At 42.2% G+C, this 23,619-nt stretch overlaps 1 long non-coding RNA gene across 3 annotated transcripts; it reads right to left on the bottom strand.

Moving 5' to 3' along the window:
- Positions 1-661: 661 nt before the first annotated feature.
- On the bottom strand, positions 662-23,577 carry LOC100682707. Of its 3 annotated transcripts, XR_005384248.1 has the most exons (6): positions 22,852-23,577; positions 16,110-16,198; positions 14,275-15,132; positions 3,307-3,395; positions 3,082-3,205; positions 662-2,932 (listed from the first exon to the last, which is right to left on the bottom strand). It is a non-coding gene; the product is annotated as an uncharacterized LOC100682707 (long non-coding RNA). The 3 variants fall into 3 exon arrangements; XR_005384247.1 differs by having other exon boundaries at positions 662-3,205; XR_005384249.1 differs by lacking the exons at positions 662-2,932; positions 3,082-3,205; positions 3,307-3,395 and having other exon boundaries at positions 11,614-15,132.
- Between the last annotated feature and the right edge of the window lie 42 nt (positions 23,578-23,619).

Below are 23,619 nucleotides of genomic sequence, written 5' to 3'. Positions count from 1 at the left end.
CTTTCTTTTTTCTTTTTTTTTCTTTTTTTTTTGGTGGTGGTGGAGCGGGGGGCAGAAAAGAATCTTAAGCTGGCTACACACCCAGCACAGAGCCCAACCTGGGGCTTGATCTCACAACCCTGAGATCATAACCTGAGCCGAAATCAAGAGATGCTTAACCGACTGAGCCGCCCAGGTGCCCCATGCTATTACTTTTTTATTTTAAAGATTTTATTTATTTATTTGAGAGAAAGAGAGACAGAGAGAGAGCTGAGGGGACAGAGGGAGAGGGAGAAGCAGACTCCTGGCTAGCTGAGCAGGACCCTGGGATCATGACCTGAGCTGAAGGCAGACACCTAACCGACTGAGCCACTCAGGAGCCCCAATAATTACTTTTATTAATTATAAGCATCGAAGCAAATGACCAAATACTTCCAATGTATGCAATATACATGATCAACAAATTAGTAAGGAAACAATCAATACCCCAGGTAGTTTAAAGAAAAAAAGAAATACAAAAATCTAATAAAAATATGAAAAGATTTTTTTTAAATTTTTATTTATTTATGATAGTCACAGAGAGAGAGAGAGAGGCAGAGACACAGGCAGAGGGAGAAGCAGGCTCCATGCACCAGGAGCCTGATGTGGGATTCGATCCTGGGTCTCCAGGATCGCGCCCTGGGCCAAAGGCAGGCGCCAAACCGCTGCGCCACCCAGGGATCCCTGAAAAGATTTTAAAAATCATTAGTAATCAAAGAAATTAATATAAAAGAACCAATTTTTAATCATCAGAGTGGCAGAGATGAGACTCCGCGTCAGAGAGGAGCTGCAAATCTGCCTTCCCAGCTGCTCTCAATGGGAGATCCCCGGGTTCTGTGTCTCTCTAGGGGGATTGCCAATGTATCATGCAGTTTAGGAGATGCACGCACATCTCTTGACGTGGATGTTACCTTCCTCCAGGAGGGTTCAGTACAGCAATTTTACTTCACGTGACCATCCGTGGAGAGCTTACTCTGCTCCCCCGTTATCTCTGATGTGTGTGTCACCAGACTCAGGACGTACGCTTGGTCTCAAGGCAAGCCCACGTCCCTGAGCTGGTGACTGCAAGGACATCTCTTTTGCCCGGGGCAGAGTGATCACAGATTCTAGAGCAGGGACCCTGACATGTTGTCAGGAGGAGCACTTTTCGTTTCCCTCCATCATTAGCATCCGGCACAGGACCGTCCTGGCAAGTCTGCAGAGGGAGCCTTGCCCACATGGCTGCTTCCCCAGGGCTCCCAGCGGCTGCTTTGAGATCCTCCTGGAGGTCCTTCTCCAGGACAGGTCCGGTTCCTCCTACCCTAACTGGCACCAGCAGGGTCTGTGGTTGGCAGGGCCTGCTGAGCAAATAGGCAGGCTCCTCATCTCTGTCACTCCTCTGCCACCTTTGTTAAGGCTTTGGGTTCTGGGGACAATGGCCTTGTCACTCTGCTCCCTCTAAAACCTGGGCCCAGAGCAGACTGGCCACATGGGAGACCCCGAATGAGCCCTGAAAGCAGCCGTGTTTGCTCTGAGCATTACTGTAGCTCCATGTGCAAGTGTCATCAGGTGCTCAGAGTAGTGAGTGTGGGGAGCCTGCAGTTGGGGTGTGGACTGTTCTTTCCCAGGAGGCAGCATTTTGAGCCAGTGACTTATGTATACTTTGCATTAATTTACTTCCCAGTGTCTGATAACTAGCTCTGAATACTCTTACGAATTGAGCTAGTTAGTGCAGCTAACCAGTGTGGTAGCCAGACCTGGTGTTAAGGGCGTTACACACAGATTTGAGAAACCATCCTCATGAGCCTGGTAAATCAGCCCGGGCCCCTCACGGATGCAGCTGCTCCTTAGCCTCATCCCTTATGCTGGGGTGACAGCGCATTTGACCTCTTGAGGGAGATCCTGCCTTTCTAGCCCTCAGCTGAGTCCACCTCCACCCTGGAAAAACAGGGAAGGAAAGCACCTAACATTTCTTTACTATCTTTCATTTAATCAGCAGCGTGCTAATGGTGCCAGGTATTACTTCACACTTTTCCTGTTCTTTGACGTAAAATCTACATAGTTTGTGAAGTTGGTGAAGAGAAGAACACACAGAAAAGGTGGCATTGTAGATGGTAAGGATTGCCCGTAGGGTTTGCAGCGTCCAACACGCGTCCTTATGTGCCATTGAGCTGTGAGTTGACCTTTTCTCCTTTCTCACCCTCCCTCCTGGAGTGAGGAGACCACAGTCTGCCTCCCTTGAGAAGGGCAGTTGGGGGATGGGCAGGGGGACAGGTACACCTGCATTGCCGCCTGCCTTGTGTTGACTCCCACTTTGTGGCTTCCACTGGGGGTTGACATTATTCTGGGCTTTACTGAGACAACATACTGACTCCTGGTCTGTACAGCTGACTTTTCATACCCCCTTCAGAGAGTAGACAGGGGATAGAAGGGATCTGTCCTCAAACAATGAACGAGTCCTTGAAATTCATGCTATACTTTGCAGGTTCTCTTAAAATACTGATGTCTTTTAGGGTTCCCAGACCCAATTCTAATGTGTGAGTGGATTCCCCCAACACCACCAAACAATTCTCAAGCAATTCAATGAGAATTCAATGCAATTCTGACACTATCTATCGGAAGATAGCGTCAGATTCCATAGGTTAAACTGCAAGGCCCAGACTATGGTTACCAGTGCTTCTGACCAACGGCTACAGATTGGAGTTTCCCAAGACCCCCTCCTCTGGTTTGTTGAATTTGCTAGAGCGGCTTACAGAACTTGGGGAAATACTTATATTTGCCATTTTATTAAGGGATATGAAAAAGGATATAAATCAATAGCCGGATGAGGAGATGCTTAGGGCAAGGTCCCAAACAAAAAATCTTCTATGTTCATGGAGCCTGGGGCCCAGAAGATGGCACATGAAAGCATTCTGATTTCCCATGTGAGGAAGCCCTTTAAAAGAAATAAAGGCTCAAAAGCTATTCTCTTGAGTTTTTATGGAGGTGTCATTGCATAGATGTGATTGACAAAGCCATTGGCCATTGGCTGGTTCAACCTCTAGCTCCTCTCCCCTTCCCAGAATTGGGACTGAAAATTCTAACCTTTTAATCACATGGTTGGTCCTCCTGCCAAACATCCCTCTGCCCTTGGCTGGGGTCTAAAAGTCACTGTCATTAATAACAAGATGCCCATTTCACATTTATGGCTCTGCAGCATTTTCAGGAACTATGGAAAAAGACCAAATATATCTGAAAAAGATGACCAAGTATATATTTCTCATAAATCATTATACTGCATGATCTTAATAGATCCTTAAATGACTATACCTTTTATATTTGTTGTTGTTAAATGAGACATCCATTTATACTAGAGTCCAGGATGGGCCAGAATTAATAGGTATCCTCCTCCCACCAAACTGTAGGAGAATAAATTGGAAAGAATCTACATATTAGCTTTCTTTTCTTTCCTTTTTTTTTTTTTTTTAAAGATTTTATATTTATTCATGAGAGACACAGAGAGAGGCAGCAACACAGGCAGAGGGAGAAGCAGGCTCCACACAGGGAGCCCAATGTGGGACTCGATCCTGGAACTCTGGGATTACGCCCTGAGCCAAAGGCATATGCTCAACTGCTGAGCCACCCAGGTGTCCCTTTTCTTTTTTTGAAGGGGGTAGGAAAATATTTTAATTTTATCAGGAGACTGCTCATTCTCTCTCCCTCGAATCCTTTCTCCCCAATCCACTGTGAGCATAGTTATTTGAGAACATGTTTAGAGAATATGGGCTGGTTTTGCAGAACAATCCTGTTGCTGTTAGTTCTGAACATCAGTGATACAAAAGAAGGAGGCCCCCATTTTTCTTTCTTCTTCTTCTTTTTTTTTTTTTTTTAACATTAAGGACCTTGACTCAGGCTTGTTAGCAATGTCATGTCATGAAAAATTAACAGCTTGAGACTCAGAAGATCCAGGTTCTGGCTGTGCTCCATCCCTAGAGCTCCCACATGACAATGGGAAATCTCTGCCTCAGTTTCCTAAGCTGATCCGCCTGGTTCTTTATACCTCTGACATAGTCTAAGTCTACCTCTTTTCATTAGTGTTGATGTGTAGTTTTTAAGTATAACTGAAGCCAGTGTATTTATGGTGTCCTGGAGTCACCTATTTTTCCCTGTTGGCTTTTAAGACATGGCATATATTGAGTTAGGAATCCTCTTGTAGTAAGAATGACTTCAGAATTGTTCTCCTGGTGAGTATCTTTTCCACTATAGCTCCAAGGCCTAGAACTTTGCTCTCTGATCCACCAATGGTGGGGATGTTTACTTACTGCAGATGAGCTGTTTTATGCTAAAGCTCTTCTTTTCCCACTACTGTTCCCAGATAATATCTTATAAACCTTTACCAGCTAATTTTTGTTGGGGAGGGCAGCCATGGTGATATCCACTACCGTTGGCCTTGAACAGAGGAGGGACCCTGGCTGAGAAGTTAGTGAGAGGAAGGGAAAATCTCTAGTGCTGCTATCAGGGCTGCAATGTCAGAACATACCTTTCCAAGTGGTCCTGTTCTATGTGGTGGATACAGTCAGGGTATTAGAGTGCTATGTTTTAGTTACACTGTGGCTTTGTCTGCTTATGTGGCCTGACTAATTTCCATACACTCTGCTGTTCATTGTTTCTATAAAAAAAAAAAAAAAAGTGTGGCTCACTTTAAAATATAGAAAGAGCCCAGATTTCCATTAACAGATGAATGGATAAAGAAGATGTCATACACACACACACACACACACACACACCAGAACATTATTCAGCCATCAAAAAAGAATGGAATCTTGCCATTTTCAATGATGTGGATGGAACTAGAGAGTATTATGCTAAGGGAAATAAGTCAGAGAAAGACAAATATATTCTTTCACTTGTATTTGGAATTTAAGAAACAAAACAGTTAACATAAGGGAAGGGAATGAAAAATAAGACAAAATCAGAGAGGGAGACAAACATAAGAGATTCTTAACTCTAGGAAACAAACTGAGGGTTCCTGGAGGGGATAGGAGTAGGTGGATGGGGTAACTTGTTGATGGGCATTAAGGAGGGCACTTGATAGAATGAGCACTGAGTGTTATATGCAACTGATGAATCATTAAATTCTATCCCTGAAACTAATAGTACACTGTATGTTAGTTAAATTAAATTTTAATTTAAAAAAAGTGTAGCTAACTCAAGTTGATAGAAGGTAATTCTATTGTAATCTGGGTGGAAAGCCTTGAAAAATATTTTAAAGTCACTGTAGCCATACTAATTTTTTAAATAAGTCATGTGACCTACCTGGGTTCAATTCCTCCCAACATCAGAGTTATGGTAGAAAATTATGAATGTGAGTAAAACTAGAATGAACTCACCAGTATTCTGACTTGACTTTGTTCACTGCCATGCCATGATTAAGGTGCCATTGTTTCCTCTACTAAGTCTTACCCATCCATTAAGATCTCATCTCCTCCTCCTGTAATTTTCCCTTCTTTCAACATCTCTAGGACTTACTTGAGTAGGCACCACCTTCCATATGGATTTTTTTTCCCAGTTTCATATCCCAAAATAGGTTTTAATTTCCACAAGGGCAGGAGATGTTATTTTATGCTGTTTCTGCACTGGCAGCACCATTTAGCTCAGTGTTTTGTGTCCAAGTAGGAGGTTATGTTTCTTAAGCTGGGTCATAGGTGACATCACAGTGATTAAATTCTACAAGAAGACATAACAGCCCTTCATGTATACACACCTAATAATAAAGTGTCAAAATATGCGAGGTAAGAGCTGACAGAACTACAAGGAGAAATAGATGAACCCACGATTATAGGGAGAGACTTCAAGCAACATTCTACATATAATTGACAAACCCAGCAGGTAGACTGTCAGTAAGATCTAATGGGACAGCATGATCAATCAACTAGATCTAATTACTTCAAATGAAGCAGCTCTTGTAGACAACTTCATCCAACAGCAAGACAATATAACACATATATACTTATGTACATAACAACAAACCATCAAAATATATGAAGTAAAAGTTGACAGAAATTGAAGGGAGAAATAGAGGGCTCTACAAAAATAACTGAAGACCTTAATACCGCACTCTCAGTAATGGAGAGAATAACCAGACAGAAGATAAGAAAATAGAGAACTTGAACAACATGATAGATATTCCAACTAGGTTCAATAGACATATATGGAACACTGTACCCAGAAATAACAGAATACACATTCTTCTCCAAATATATGTAAGGATATTCTGCAGGGTAAGCCACAAATGTTAAGCTCCAGATAAGTCTCAATATATTTAACAAGACAATTATCATATATAGTATCTTCTCTGACCATAACAGGATAGAGTTAGAAATTAATACAGAAGAAAAACTAGAAAATTCACAAATTTGTGGATATTAACTTGTGGATAAAACTATTTTTTAAAGGTTTAGAACAGGGGGAGGGTCAGAGGGAATCTCAAGCAGACTCTGCTCTGAGTGTGGAGCCCCACGTGGGGCTCAATCTTATGACCCATGAGATCATGACCTGAGCTGAAACCTAAAGTCAGACATTCAACTGACTGAGCCACTCAGGTGCCCCTAAACAACACACTCTTAAACATCAAATGGGTCAAATAAGAAAGCACGAGGGAAACCAGAAAATACTTAGAGATGCATGAAAACAAACACCATACATCAAAACTTAATGGACCCAGAAAAACCAGAGCTAAGGGAGAAATTTATAGCTATAGATATTTACATGAAAAAGGAAGATCTCAAATCAATACCCTAACATTACAATTTAAGGAATTAGAAATAGAAGAATATGTTAAATTCAAGTCTACCAGGGGAAAGGAAATAAAGATTAGAGCAGAGTTAAATAAAATAGAGAATAAAAAAAATCAATGAAACCAAAAGTTGGCTATTTGAAAAGATCAATAAAATCGACAAATTTTTAGCTAGATTAATTTAAGAAGATAGAAGACTCAAATTACTAAAATTAGAAATTACACCATATACAAAATTTAACTCAAAATGGATCAAAGATCTAAATTTAAGAGCTAAAACTATAAAACTTCAAAGAAAACATAGAGGAACAGCTTCGTGATAATAGATTTTACAGTCACTTCTTGGGTACAATACCAAAGGCAAAGGCAACAAAAGAGCAAATAGACAAATTAGACTTGGTCAAATGAAAAAAAAAATTGTGCATTAAAGGACACTCTTAATAAAGAGGCAACCCTACAGAATGGGAGAAAATATTTGCAAATCAAATTTATAGTAACATATTAATATCCGTGATTCAAAACAACAAAAACTTGATTTAAAAATAGGCAAAGGACTTTAGTAGATGTTCCTCCAAAGAAAATACACAAATGACTAATAAGCACATGAAAAGACGTTCAGTATCACTTATCATTAGGGAAATGTAAACCAAAATCATGATGAGATACCACATGACGCCTACTAGGATGGCTTTTATTTAAAACAAGCAAACAGGGGCACCTGATTGGCTCAGTCAGTTAAGTGTCTGCCTTTGGCTCAGGTCATGATCTTAGGGTTCTGGGAGTGAGCCCCTGCTTGGCTGGGAGCCTGCTTCTCCCTCTTCTTCCCACTTGTATTCTGTCTTGTTTACTCTGCTCTCTCTCTCAAATAAATTTTTAAAAATCTTTAAAACAAACAAGCAAAAAAAAACCAAAATAAGAAATGTTAGTAAGGATGTGGAGAAATTGGAACACTTGTGTGCTGCTGGTGAAAATATAAAGAGGTGCATCCACTATGGAAAATGTATGATGATTCCTCAGAAAATTAAAAATATGATTACCACATGATCCAATAATTCCAATTATTGGAATTTACCCAAAAGAATTGAAATCAAGGACACTAAGATATATACTTACACACACGTTTATAGTAGCATTATTCTCAATAGCCAAAGGGAAGAGAAACCCAAGTGTCGATCAATGGGTGAATTGAAAAAATGTGGTAATACATACAATGAAATATTATTCAGCTTTAAAGAGAGATGAAATTCACACACATGCTACAATAAATAAGGTAGTCAGAAAAAATACTGTATGATTCCACTCACATGAGGTACCTAGATATGAGGTATCTAGTTTTACAAGATGAAAAAAATTCTATGGATGGATGGAAGTGATGGTTGCACAAAATGTGAGTGTACTTAATGCTACTGAACTGTACACTTTAATAAAATGCTTAAAATGGTAAATTTTATGTTGTTTAAAATAATTTTTTATTAATTTTTTTAAAATAAATAATGTTTTAAAAAATGAACAAACTGGGACACCTGGGGTGGCTCAGTGGTTGAGTATCTGCCTTGGGCTCAGGTCATGATCCTGGGTCCATGGATCAAGTCCCGCATCAGGCTCCCTGTGAGGATTTCACTTCTACCTCTGCCTATGTCTCTGCCTCTCTTTTTGTGTCTCTCATGAATAAATGAATTAAATCTTTAAGAAAATAAAATAAATAAATAAATAAAAATGAACAAGCTATGACTACATACAATGCATGGATGAATATCACCAACATAATGTTGCAGAAAAGAAACCAGATGCAAAAGTTTACAAACTATATAATTCCACTTATATCTATGTTATTTTTTTAAAGATTTTATTTATTTATTCATGACAGACACAGAGAGAGAGAGGCAGAGACACAGGCAGAGGGAGAAGCAGGCTCCATGCAGGGAGCCCGATGTGGGACTCAATCCCAAGTCTCCAGGATCACACCCCAGGCCGAAGGTGGAGCTAAACCGCTGAGCCACCCAGGCTTCCCTATATCTATGTTTTTAACGGAGAAATAAAACTGAGGTCTGGCCTCAAATAATGGTGAAGTAGCTTGTGAACTAACACTCTCACAGACAACAATGATAAAATCTAGACAAAATATTATATATAGTTATATGGAAATATGTACCTATATATAATAGACATATGATATATATGTGTATATATTTCCAGAAAGCAAGCAGAAAAGGAGGGGAGTCTACTCTTGAATGATGAGAATTGCAACAGGTAATATTTGCAAACTTGGGTCTTTTGGCCTCCATGCACTTCACAATCTACACATGACTCATGTAGGCAGAAAACCATAGTCTTACTGGTGGTGTCAGGGAGAACATATTTTGGGGCTAGCAGAGTAGGTAGAAAGTTAGGGGAGGAATTCTGGAAGGGAGAAAGAGAGGCGTAAATTCCAAAATATATATGTAAGTTTTCCCTAAATTAAGGTTAGATCTTCAAACTACATATGTGCAGAGCATCCCTTAGGGGACCCAGCCCAAAAGAGGATTTCAGCTGTGCCCACTGTAGGCGAGGTTTTGAGTCTAGCACATTAACTGTGCTAGGAAAATTACACTCTTCAAAGGAATACAACAGAATCCAGGGTTGATAATGTCTAGTATGCAATCTTTAAAAATCATAAGATGTGTGAGAAAGCAGGAAAATGTATACACGAGACATAAAGCAGGCACTGGAAACTATCCTTAAAATATCTAAGATGTTAGCAGACAAGGATTTGAAGTCAACAATTATAAATATGTTCCTGGGGGTAAAGGAAAATATTCTCATAATTAATGAACAGATGTGGAAACTCAGCAGAAAAATGGAAATTATTTTTAAAAAGTTAGAAAGTGGACAAAAGGAAAAGGAATTAACTTGAGCTTATCAAAAATTAAAAACCCAACATTTTGTAGGAAACCTAAATTTTTAAATCAAGAACTTAAAACACACAAAAGAAAATACAAATAAAACTAAACCTAGGCACATCATAGTCCAACTGCAAAAATCCAAATATTCTAAGAAAATCTTGAAAGCAACCAGGGAAGGACACCACATTACATACAGGGGAATAATATGAATGATGGATGATATATCACCGAGAACGAGACAAATTAACAATGAAATGATATCTTTAAAGTGCAGGGGGAAAAGTCCATGTCAACACAGGATTCCACATTCACTCAGCAAAACTCTAATTCAAAATGAAGCTGAAGCCACATACCTATTAGAAATGGCTAAAATAAAAATAATTGCAAGTAGCAGTACTTTTGAGAGACTCTGGAATGCCTAGAACTGGAAATGCAAAATGGTACAGTGTTTGGAAAATAATTTAGCAGTTTTTTGTAAAGTTAAACATTAGGCGACCTAGCTGTTCCACTCTTACGTATTTAGTGAAGTAAACTGAAATCTAATGTTAGAAACTTATGTGTGAATATTTAGAATATTTTTTTATTTATTAATTTAGTTATTTAGTCATAACTTCCAAAAGTTGGAAATAAACCAAGTGGTCAAAAAAAATAAAAATAAAAATAAATAAAAATAAAAATAAACCAAGTGGTCTTCAACAGGTGAGTGAATAAGTAACTATGGCGCATCCATACAGTAGGATGCTACTTGGCAACAAAAGGAGCAAAGTATTGATTCACACAAGGACAAACATGTATCTTAAATGCATTTCTCCAAGCGAAGTCAGACACCAAGAGCTATATATCATATGATTCTATTTACATGACATTCTAGAAAAGGAAAAATTATAGGGATGAAAAACAATCAGTGGTTGCCAAGGGATAAGGTGGGGGAGGAGTTGAGTACAAAGCGACAGCATGAGAGATTTTTGCAGTGATCATTATTTAATCTGCAGTGTTAGCGTTTAAGACGTCAGTTACCTTTGTGGGACGCCTGGGTGGCTCAGAGGTTGAGCGTCTGCCTTGGCTCAGGGCATGATCCTGGGGTCCCGGGATTGAGTCCCGCGTTGGGCTCCCCACAGGGAGCCTGCTTCTCCACCCTCTTCCTATGTCTCTGTCTCTCTCTCTGTGTCTCTCATGAATAAATAAATAAAATAAAAAAAAAATACATCGGTTACCTTTGTGACAGAGGGAGGGGGAGAGTGATTATCAGGAAGCCTGAACGAAGCTGGTTCAAGCTCTTGGCTATACAAGTGTATTCAGTCTGTAATAATTCACTGAGCTTTACATGAATTGTGTCTGCATATATTTCTGTATGCATATGTCAATTAAACAATTATTTTTAGGACTTATTTGAGAGAGGTGGGGGAGAGAGAGAGAGAGAGAGAGCGAGCCTGAGCTCGGGGAGGGGCAGGGGAGAAACCCTACTGGAGTCCTACTCAGGTTCCATCCCAGGACCCTGGGATCATGACCTGAGTCAGAGGCTGACACTTAACCTCCTGAGCCACCCAGCGTCCTTATGTTAATTAAAATTTAAATACTACATTTTTTTAAATTTTTTAAATTTTTAAATTTATTTATGATAGTCACACAGAGAGAGAGAGAGAGGCAGAGACATAGGCAGAGGGAGAAGCAGGCTCCATGCACCGGGAGCCCGATGTGGGATTCGATCCCGGGTCTCCAGGATCAAGCCCTGGGCCAAAGGCAGGCGCCAAACCGCTGCGCCACCCAGGGAACCCTAAATACTACATATTTGCATAAAAATCCTAACTCTATATCGCAGAATAACAGCAGCATTTTGTTGTGTTTTGTGTTAACATGTACAACATGTTTGCTCAGGGCATCGTCAAGTGGATTTTAATATTCCAAAGTATTACTGTCCTAAACTTGGGTGAGTTCCTAGGGTCTTTCTATTTTTGCTTCAATTTGGTAAGTCACATGGTTTTGATTTTTTATGATGCATTTTTTTTTTTCCAGAGAAGTCCTCATTTCCAAAGATGTTTACCAGCACCAGGACACCTAGCGCAGTGCCTTGCACGTGGTATACACCATACTCGTGTAGCTGTGTGGACGGGAACCAACCTAGTACAAGAGGCTTGTTTGTGCACAGGAGAGTGAGCAGGTGATGGTAGATAAGACCGAAAGGTTACACTCACCGGCAAACATTTTTACACTTTATTTAATCCACTATTTGCAACTAGTTGACCCAGTGATGTTGGTTTAAAGCAGTGCTGTTCAGCCTTGGTCAGACACTGTGATCACCTGAAGAGCTCTAAAAATGCTGATGCCCAGGTCCCACTCCAGGGATTTGGATTTGATTGATCTGTTGTAATTTGGGTTCTGGGAATTTCAGCATCTGATTCTTTTTTTTAAGATTTTTTATTTATTTATTCATGATAGACACAGAGAGAGAGGCAGAGACAGAAGCAGGCTCCCTACATGGGACTCGATCCTGGGTCTCCAGGATCGCGCCCCGCCTCCAGGATCGCGCCCCAATCTCCAGGATCGCGCCCCGGGGTTCTGGGAATTTCAAAAGCCACTGCCCACCCCCCTGCTGACTTAATAAGGAGCCCGTGGTGAGGACCACAGATTCAAGGCCAGGGATGCATCTGCTGTAAGTGATGTGTGTGCGCTCTGGGGTTTTAGAAAACAGCTCTGCCCTGTTAAAATCAAAGGACTACTTCAGATAACTCAGCTATTTGTCTAAACTACAATAGGAGGAAATGTCTTCTTAGCAGATCTATCTTTATGTCAGTTGCTTTTAGAATAGGAGGTTGCTCCGGGCACAGCAGTTTGATTTAGTCTGTGTTGAAAATCATTAATGGCCTACAGATACCAAAAAGGGATGAAAAGAATTTGCAAACATGTGGAGTGCATTATACATGTTTTCAAATTTCTCCTATGATTAGAAAGGAAAACTGTATTGCTGAAGACTTGATTTCCTAAACTCAGGCCTCAGCCATTTCCCTAAATTATCCCAAGTCTTTCCAAGACACTCAGCATTCTCTGAAGGGGATTATTCCCCATGTGAAGAGTATGAGATGGACGCCGATTTCAAGGGAATTCTGCTTCTATTGCAGAAGTCTCACTTTCTAGAACCTCCGATGACTAGGGAAGCTGCAGGAGCAGTATGAACTAGTGGAGTCAGGGGAGCTCTGCAGTCAGGTGGAGTCAGGAGGGTCCCAGCCCAGCCACTTAGTAGCTCTGGGGCTTTGGACAGACTTCTTGACTTGGACGACAGTTGTATAAACCTCTTGCAAGAAGAGGCATAAGGGTACTGATTACAAAAACAGCAGCAATTCATTCTTCCTGGCAGCGCACACCCTCTGCAATGAGATTTTACAGCTGCTCCCTTTCAGAGGCAGACTCTCTTCATCCGAACTTTGCATCAGATCTGGTCTTACTTGCTCTGGCCAAGAGAATGCAGTGGGACCTTGACAGTAGGCCAGTCTTAGATGCTTCTGTTTTTCCTTTCAGAATACAGCTGTCTCCAAGTCCATGTTAGCCTTGGAGAGGCTCCAGGTCCAGCCTTAGCTGGAGGATGAGATGCCATGAGGAAGAGAACCACGGTGCCCCCTTGACAGTCAACTCACCCCTCAGCAGCAGAGCCCCCTGGTCAACCAGCAGCTGACCACACATGCATGGAGGAGCCGAGCAGACACCAGACGGGTCCTGCTGAGCCCAGCCTAAGCTGCTGACCAGCTCAGTCATGAGCTAGGTAAGTACTGGGGCGGGTTGTTACTCAATAGCTAACTAATACATCAGTTGCAGATAAGATGTCAAGATGCAATGATGTATTAGTTATAAGTTACTTGGCAAACAGTAGGCATCCTATAGGTGCTGATTTCCTTCTTCCTTTATAGAAAGTTGCATCTCTTGAGTTAAACAGAAATAAATATGTAGATGCAGATGTATGTGATTGGTGCTTAAACTCACACAAAACCGCACACTGCAAGAGGGAATAGGTGACCAGAGCCTGACCACTAGGGCTCAAGGCCAGATTGCAAAATAAGAAGTTTCCTTTTATTCCCTCCAAATCTAAACTCTGGAGACCAAGGCTGAAGATAGATCTGAAGACACAGAGTTCCCAACCTTCCTCTCCACACTGTCTGACCTCTGGGAAGGGGGAATGGACCCCCCAAGAAGCAATTGGGAAGCTCTGGTCTACTTTGGGAAACTTCTTCTCAGGGCACCATCTCTTCTCACCTTGGGCCAAGGAGAGAGGTTGGCAGGGAAGGGGTGACACCTCTGGAAGAGAAGGGGATGTTCAGGCAAGTCACCTCCCTGAGGTCGAGAAGAGTCACCCTTCCAGGGGGGCAGCCTCTCAACATGAGCACTCAGCACCTAGACTGTGGCTCCTCTAAGTTATGAGGTGCTGAAAAGTGCAAAATAGAGTGAATTTCAAAGATTCAATACAAAAAAAAGGGGAAAATATTTCATCAAAACTTTTCTGTTGATTACACCTTAAGATAATATTTTACATACATTAGGCTAAATAAGTTAATAGTATTACAGTCAGTTTCACCTGTTTCTTTTTATTTGCTGTAACGTTGCTGAAAATGTAAAACTACAGACGTGGCTCACCTCCTGTTTCTACTGGACATTCCTGTCTGAGAGGACTGCCTCCTTTTCAAAGCTCGGGGTGCTTCCTTGGAAGAGCAGAAGCCAGGAAGGTTAGAAAATCTGAAGTTTTAAAAGAATCTGGCATTTTACTGTCCCCATTTGTGAATAAGGGAATTAATAAGGCTTTGATTTTAAGGTTTATATTCATAAAAAGCATTCGTTTCAACATCGTGCTTGGTAATTATTTTGCACGGGGATTGCAGAAGCAGGGCAAAGACACTCTCCTCGGCTCCAGGCCTTTACTATTTAGCTTCTCACAGATTGGCTCTAGGTCCAGATATTTCCATGTTCCACAGACTCCCTTCCTCCAGGGTGATTAAGGAATAAGGCTGAAGTGCAGGTTGACACTCTCACAAGCGAGAGGACTTTTCTTTCTGTGGTTTACTAGCATTTTTAGTTTCTAATATCAGAAATGCCAATTGCCCGCCACAGCTGGGAAAAAGGACAAGATGGATTGAGTCTAGAATCACACCGCAGCCAACTTTCACAGGCATGTGCATTACCAAAGAGGGACATGGCTTCCAAGAATTCCAGTATGTTCACAGGACTTGGTCCATACCAAGTATTAGACTGTGACAGTCCCCCAGTGCCATCACTGGTATAGAAATGGGACCGTGTGCCGAATCCACACAGGGCTGGGATGCTACGAAGAGAGCAAATCTCCACAAAAACACTAAATACGAACGCTCTTCAATGAAAGCAAGCATGATGGCCGTTAGTTGATGCAAGGCAACTTATTTTTCTTTTCCAATAAACATTTTCAAGGAGAGAAGCCCAGCCTCCATGCAGCAGTCCTTCCAGGGCTACTGGGGGATCCAACTGAATTCAAAAGGAATAAAGATGAAATCCACATTTTAATTGTAAGCAGATGTGCCCTGAAGAACTTTCAGAGCCATAAATCCACGTGTATATTAATCATCACAGTACCGTGAGATGCAGGGAGAGGATAAAGCATGTGCCACTTATTACGTATTTTTTCTCACCCCCTCTGTCAACTGCTTAAGTTCCTAAGTGTAGAGACTCTCTGAGAAAAAAAAAAAATCCCATTGACATCAATGTGGACATTTAATATTATAAGATTACTTTTTTTTTTCATTTTCTTTGTTAACTTTAAAGCCAAAGATATATAGTTCTACATCTAACATATTGCATTTTCATAGAAACTCTGAATGTGAAATTCTGAGTTCAATGTGAAAAGCTTCCTTTCTTCAATTACTAACAATAATTGCAAAATTGCCCATTCTACGAAGAATACTCTTCCGGGAACTGTGGGGAGATGGAAAAGAAATAATCAATATTGTTCCCGTGACATGGCAAGTCCCACAAAGCTGGGGCAGAGAGAGAGTCTCTCTGGGGCTTAGCTTAGCACAGCGGGAGCTTAATTAAGAGCTTGTTGATTGGATAAATGAATACTTCCAATGCCCGTGGAGGCCAAGTTCACACCTGGTGCTGTGGATGAGATGCCCCCCCTTCCCCCCCATCCTTCCTGGGATTTAGCCATGCCCTGCTCCCCAGCTCCAGGGCAGGGCCTCCAGAGAACTTGGGGACTTCTCTCACCCAAAGTTCTTACCTCATCACCATCTCCCTTCAATCTGTCCCAGGGGTACTTCTGCCTTTTATTCTGCATTCCTCTGCTCACAGCTCGGTTCCCTTCCTGTGAGCAGCTCTGCCCCCTATTCCTCCCTCCTTCCCTCCCCACCCCTCCTGCTATACCTCTGCCAGCAGTCCTTGTCTGCTTTTCCTCATCAAAGAACTCTTCTATCATTTTGCCCCACATTCACTTGGGAATCACTCACCCCACAGCTTAGGATTCCACAGATTGGGAGGGAAAAAATGAAGTCACGGTCTAGAACAAGAACCAGTGCGCCATCCACTTCTGGAGATCCTGGAAGTAGTTTAAGATCCTTTAGAATCTGCAGAGAAATCTTCATTGTCCTCATTTCTTTCTAATTAAGCTATTTCTCCCCAAGCACCAGCATTCAAGACAAATTTTTACTTTATTGTGCCAGCCGTACCAGGGAAGGAAGTAGGGACCCGTGCTACAACTTGGACAAACCTTGAGAACATTATGCAGCGTGAAAGAAGCCAGTCGCAAGTCTAGTATATTATAGTCTACTATATTATCTAAATATATATTAGTCTAAATATTATAAGATTCCGTTTATACGAACTGTCCAGAAAAGACCAATCTAGAAAGATGGAAAGAAGATTAATGGATGCATAGAGCTAGGGAAGGCAGGTGGGAGGGTACCGGGGTGACAGCTACAGGGAATTTCTTTTTGAGGTGATGAAAATGATCCAAAATTGACTTGTGCCAGTTACACACACATCTGTGCATAAACACCATTAAATTATACACTTTAAATGAGTGGATTATACAGGACGTGAATTGTATCTCAATAAAGCGGTTTAAAATTCTTACAAATTATCGGGGATCACTGTGTGGCTCAGCGGTTCAGCACCTGCCTTGGGCCCAGGTCGTGATCCTAGAGTCCCGGGATCAAGTCCCACGTCGGGCTCCCTGCATGGAGCCTGCGTCTCCCTCTGCCTGTGTCTCTGCCTCTCTCTGTGTGTCTCTCATGAATAAGTAAATAAAATCTTTAAAATAAAATTCTTACAAATTATGAACTATTTTACACATAGGAAATTATATGGTATAAAGACAAACATTCTGTACCTGTCACCTGCTTAATAAAATTTTACTACTACTTTTGATGCCATCTGCATGGCCCTTCCCAAATACAACTCTTTGCCTCCCCTCTTAGGTAGTAATTCATCTGAAATTTCTAAAAATTATTATTCCATTTTCACTATAGTTTTGCTACATATGTACCTCTAAGTAGTATACTGTTTAACTTTGCAAGTTTCTAGGCTTTCTACAAACGTATGTGCCAAGTATACATACGTAACCTCCGTTTCTCTTTCAACATTGTGTTTTCTGAGTCTTCACATTTTAAGATTTCTTACTCGATTCTATGCATTGTTTACTAATTAGCCTCTAAGATGAAGATCCGAAAACCCACCTCAGAGAGGATTCTTGTGAGATAATTAATGTAAAGTGCTTGCAGTACTGCCTGATTCGTTATAGAGGTTCAGTATCGCATATGTAGTATATATATTATTACACAATTATTGATAACTATATATAAAGTTATAGATTGCTCCTTTATCTTTTTTTAAAGATTTTATTTATTTATTCATGAGAAACACAGAGAGAGGCAGAGACACAGAAGCAGCCCGATGCGGGACTCGATCCCAGAACCCCGGGATCACACCCTGAGCCAAAGGCAGAAGCTCAACCACTGAGCCACCCACGTGCCCCTCCTTTCTCTGTTAATGTATATTATTTCATCAATTGCATTATGGATTAATACTTTTCACATTATAGTAAATTCCAGGTACACAGAAATGCCTCATTCTAGATATCTGAAGTCTCTGGGAAGCTAAGATTTAAATGTATGCACCAATTTACTTCTAAACATATGTTTTTTTACTTTAAACAAAAGAATGAGCTTTATAAAAAATGTCAACCATTCCCAAATTCTCTTCCAAAATTTTTTATTTGAACATATGTGACAGAGCTTTAGTCATACGGTGTGACTGTTTTGTGTTCTTTCCCCCCCCCCAGCTTTATTGAGATTTAATTGACATATAACATTGTGTTCTGTTTTTAAAATACTCCTTCATTTGTACACCTCCACTGGGACACCTGGACACAGTCCACATAGCTGCCCTTGTTAACATGTTCCCGGGCTCCACCCATTCCCAACCGGTCAGAGGAGAGGAGGCCAAGCCGTCTGGCTCTGAGTCTATCCGCTAGCGATGCAACTCCTTTCTTGGGGGGGGATAACACATCCTTCTCGGGGGGGGCCACTGATGGTTCCCACTGTAGCCGCTGGACCCAGTTCCCCTGCTGCCTGCCATCAGAGGATTATTTATTTATTTTTATTTATTTTATTCATAAGAGACACACACAGAGAGAGGCAAGACACAGGCAGAGGGAGGCGTAGGCTCCCTGTGGGAAGCCTGATGCGGGACTCGATCCCAGGACTCCAGGATCACGACCTGAGCCAAAGGCAGAAGCTCAACACTGAGCCCTCCAGGTGCCCCCAGAGGGTAGTTCTGATCTTGTAGGCCAACACCTGTCCATTTGTGGCAGCTGCCTGGAGGACTGAGGTCAAGTTTAGGCTGGGCGGGAGGGAGGCCTCTGATTTATTAGCAATGTCTTCAACAGTTACAGTTCCCAGCACCACCTTTCTTCTTGCTCCCACCCGTAATGGGAGGATGCTAACTGATTCCAGGTCGGCACTGCATCCCGATGAACGGCCCCCGGAGCTTGAGCTGGAGAGCTCGCTCTGTTCACCAATACAGATTCACTGTATTTACATGCACGGTTGAATAATAATGGGGTTTGAAGTGTGTGGGTTCACTTATTTGTGAATGCTTTACGGTATTGCATATGTATTTTCCTTCATTATTTTAACATTTTTTCCTCTAGTTTCCTTTATTGTAAGAATACAGTATATAACACATGTATAAACTATGTGTTAACTTATTGTTTATGTGATCAGTAAGGCTTCCAGTCAACACTAGGCTATTAGTAATTAAGTTCAGGGGGAGTCAAAAGTTATATGCAGATTTCTGCCTGCAGGAGATAGGGGGTGTCAGCATTCTAACTTCCCTGTCTTTTACGAAGGTCAACTGTATATTTATAGGTACTATATTTGTGTTTTGAACTTGCACACTAACCTAGGCATTAATTTATATATAATAATATTCTAACATTTTTTAGAGTTGAGCATATTTAAATTGTTTCTGTGCTTCTAATTTTATTGCATGGTAGCCCCCAAAATATGATGTTTAAAATTGTTGTCCTTTTAGATATACTAAGTATATTTTTGTCTTGTTAGAATCTAGTCAAAGGTTTTTTGTTGTGGTGGTGTTTTTTTGTTTTTTGGTGTTTTTTGTTTTGTTTTGTTTTTTTGGCAAGGCTGCTAGGTTGGCTTTTAAAAAAAATTCATTTGCTACTATATTCTTTTGGGTGTATATATACAAATCAGTTATGTTTTATTTCCTGTGCTTTTCTTTTCTCTCTTTCCTTCTTCCTTTTTCTCTTTCTTTCTTTTCTTTCCTTCCTTCCTTCCTTTCGTTTTCTTTCTTTCCTTCCTTCCTTCCATTTTCTTTTTTTTTTTTTTTTAAGATTTATTTATTTATTTATTCACAGAGAGCGAGAGAGAGGCAGAGACACAGGCAGAGGGAGAAGCAGGCTCCATGCGGGAAGCTCGACGTGGGACTCGATTCCGGATCTCCAGGATCACACCCGGGGCCACAGGCGGCACCAAACCGCTGCGCCACTGGTGCTGCCCCTTCCTTCCATTTTCTTTTTCTTCTTTCCCTTCCTTCCTTCTTTTTTCTTTTCTTTCTTTTTTTTTTCTTTCTCTCTCTCTCTTTCTTTCTTTCCTTTCTGCCATTCCTGCCCCATCATCCTTAGACACTTTTGTTATGCTCTTGAACTGATGATCGAATATCTGTTTGTCAATTAAGACTGCTTTCAGCTCTAGATACCAGAAAGTCAGACAAATAATAGTATGAACAAACAAGGTAGGAGATGAGGCTGCAGAGGAAGGCAGGGGCCAGGTTAGCTAAGCTTTTATTCTACTGCAGTGAAAAGCCAGTTTAAAGCCAGGTAGGGTTTAAACAAGGGGTGGGTAGCATATACAGACCTACCTCAGAGATATTGTGGGTTTGATTCCAGTGAACCACAACAGAGTGAATACTTGATAAAGTGAGTCAAACAAATTTCTCAATTTCCCAGTGCATATATAAGTTATGGGGCACCTGAGGGGCTCAGTCGGTTAAGCATCTAACTCTTGGTCAGATCACAGAGTCATGAGATGGAGCCTGGTGTCGGGCTCCACCCTCAGTGAGGAGTCTGTTTGAGATTCTTTTCCTCTCCTTCTCCCTGCTCATGCTCTCTCTCTCTCTCAAATAAAATTAAAAAAAAAAAAAAAACTATGCTTACACTATACTATAATCTATTAACTTTGCAATAGCATTATGTCTAAAAAAAAGCATACCTTGATTAAAAAGTTGTTTATTGCCAAAAAATGCTAACCATCATCTGAGCTTTCGGAGTTGTGATCACTGATGACAGGTCACCATAACAAATAGAATAATGAAAAAGTTAGAAATACTGTAAGAATTACCAAAATATGACACACATACACAAAGGGACCAGTTGTGGTTGAAGAGTAGCACCAATCGACCTCCTCCACACAGGGCTGCCACAGAACTTCAATTGATAAAAATGCAGGGTCTGCAAAGCGAGGTAAAATAAAGTACAATAAAATGAGCTATGTCTGTATCACATTTTTCATTTTTTTGGGAAATCAGCCTGGATGCTGAGTAGAGTATAGACTGCAGGAGGGCAAGACAGGGAACAGGGAGGTGGTTAGGAGCCTGTATTTGGCAGCAGACTGAGGGGAAAGTGGAGAAATGGAGACAGAAGAGCCTGTAACCAGGATGCCTGTTGCAGGCAGAGCTAACAAGCCGGAGACTTGTGGTGGGATCCAACATAGAGTAAGAAGGGAAGAAGAGTTAGGAATGACGCCTGGGTGCCCCCTCCCGGGGTGCCCCCCGCCCCCCCCAGGGATGAGGACCCAGGCCTGGTGGTTTTTAGCAGATAGATGGTACTGAAATCTGTGAGACCATGGGGGATCGCTCTGGGAAGAGAGGGCAGGAAAGAGAAGGGCGGAAGAGATCTGGAGGAGGAAAAAGACAGAGCAAGGTGGGGGGGACTAGAGTCCAGGAGCAGGGAGGTTCTGAGAACTCTGAGAGGGAAGTGTATCAAGGACTGTTTTCAAATGTGCTCAGGGATTTGTTCTAACAGGTATGGCAAGCGTGCACAGAAATGACTGTCATAAAAGAAGAGGTTTTGCTCATGGTTCCCTAGAATCAGGAGGAATGGCAGGCCACAGAGCCACAAGGACGAGCGTGTCTAGGTTGGTCAGGACACAGGGGGAGTGAGGGGAGAGCATCTGTCAGAGCTTTTATTCTGGGAGGAAGGGGTGAGGCGGGGTAAAGAGACTAAGTAGGTTGAGGAATGGCTAGTTTGAATGGTTTCCGTGGGCTCTGGAGTACAGGGCCTGCCCCCAGGTATCTAGCACCTGGCCCTGGGGTATTAGGAGCCTGGAGTGTTTCAGGCTGTAAACTCCAGGTTGGCAAATGAAAGGCATGCTCACTGCACAAGTGATTTGCCGTGTGTAGGAGTTAGCTAACCCTGGAAGGGGCAGTCCCAGCCTGGTCCACAAGGCCCCAGGTACCAGAGCATCAGAGAACAGGAATAGAGAACAGAAGAGAACACAATTAATACAAGGAAGAAGTCTCAACTGCATCTTCTGTGTCAAGTGCATCTAAAAGACTGAGCTAACACAAATGTGGCCTTGAATTTGGCAAAATAGAGATCACTGGCGACCTCGACAAAAGCCAACTCCGTGAAGTCGTGTGGAGTAAAGCGAGAATGGAATGGGCTCAGGAGAGGTGCGAAGTGGCTCTCACGGAGCAGAGAAACACAATGGTGAGAATGCAGAGGAATATGGGGTTAAAGGAGGTGTTTTGCTTAACGCACACTGAGGCCTGTGTGTATGCTGAGAGATGAGCTGGAGGCAGGGAGAAATGATGAATCCTTTACTGACAGAGCCCCAGAGCACCGGGGATGGAGGCCTGAGGACTCTTCAGTCCCAGCTTTGCTGGAAGTTACAGCTTTAGTCCTTAAAATAAATGAGATTTTTGCCTTCTATTTCATGCTACAGGCACACCCCACAGAACAGGTCCTCGAGTACTGTTTCCCTGGAAGAACAGTGGAGTCATGAGTAAGCAGACTGCCTAGTGGCCCTTCATCTGTCTCTTTTTAGCTGATACAATTTATGCTGAGTTTCCAAAACTTAAGACATTTTAAACTACATGGCTTGCAAGAAAACATTCACGTGGATTCCAAATACAAGTGGCAGACCCTAAAACCACACTGGTCACCGTGCAAATTCTGGAGTGTCAGCAAAGGTGTAGACATCTGATGGTGTTCGAAGAGAGGCCACTGCTGCTTAAATGGGAGGTGACCAAAAAGTGGTGTTTTAAACATCTGATCTCCTAAAAGGACAGTGGTAACATATCGAGGTGCCATACCAGGACTTAGAAAATTGGTAGAATTTTTCAATTCACCTGCTATTCCCTATAATTCTTCCTGTTTAAAATAAGGGGAAGGGCACCTGGGTGGCTCAGCGGCTGAGCATCTGTCTTTGGCTCAGGGCGTGACCCCGGGGGTCCTGGGATGGGTCCCACGTCGGGCCCCTCTGCCTGTGTCTCTGCCTCTCTCTGTGTGTCTCTCATGAATACATAAATAAAATCTTTAAAAGTAAATACGGGGAAATGTGTTTTTCATGGTTTTCTCAGATAGTCTGACACTTCAGGCACAGGTCACTGACATTAATGGGCAGATGGACTTTCCAGCCTTGTCTCAGTTTAAAATTTTTAAATACTTACCTTGTAAATTGCTGAACTTCAGCTGTTGCAAATCTCATAGTAAAACTGAAGCTCCAGAAAGTCCTATCAGCCTGCTGTTCCGCATCCTCTCTGCACAGAACTGGGCCTGGGCACATGCTTTGGGAAGAAGCCTGCACCAATGCGGTACCTGATTGGAAAAGTCATGGAAAAATGAATTTTGCACCAATGCGGTACCCGATTGGAAAAGTCATGGAAAAATGAATTTTGCACCAATGCGGTACCCGATTGGAAAAGTCATGGAAAAATGAATTTTGCACCAATGCGGTACCTGATTGGAAAAGTCATGGAAAAATGAATTTTCTCCGCAACCCCCAACAGCAACACATTTTTAAAAGCCGTTCAGATGGGATTTTTAAAGAAGGGATCTTAAAGTGGCGCCGAAGGAGTCGTACTGTAGGGCAGGAAAAGGAAACCGTGAGGTCTCCTCCTGCGCAGAGTTCCTTAACTTTTGGGGAAGAACCAGGGGGAGGAGGATGCTCGGCCAGAGACAGACGCGAGGGAGGAGGGGGGCACGGGGAGAAAGACGGGTTTGAGAAGGCAAGTTCCGGCTTTCCACGCGCCAGGTGTTTCCATTTTAGGTGATGAATCTGCGGCTGCAGGCACCGGCGGGCGAGCTTCTGCTGAGGTTCCTGCACCCAGGCCCGGCCTCAGCTCCAGCGCATCACCGAGCACAGGCCGCCCCAGCCCGCTCGGCGCCGCCGAACTGCGCATGCCCAAGGGGCGGGGCGGGGCGGGGCGGGGCGACGA

The sequence above is a fragment of the Canis lupus genome, chromosome 35 (assembly GCF_011100685.1).
Source record: "Canis lupus familiaris isolate Mischka breed German Shepherd chromosome 35, alternate assembly UU_Cfam_GSD_1.0, whole genome shotgun sequence".
Taxonomy (NCBI): domain Eukaryota; kingdom Metazoa; phylum Chordata; class Mammalia; order Carnivora; family Canidae; genus Canis; species Canis lupus.
Note: the sequence above shows the minus strand (reverse complement) of the source record. Positions and strands in the feature narration are given on the sequence as shown.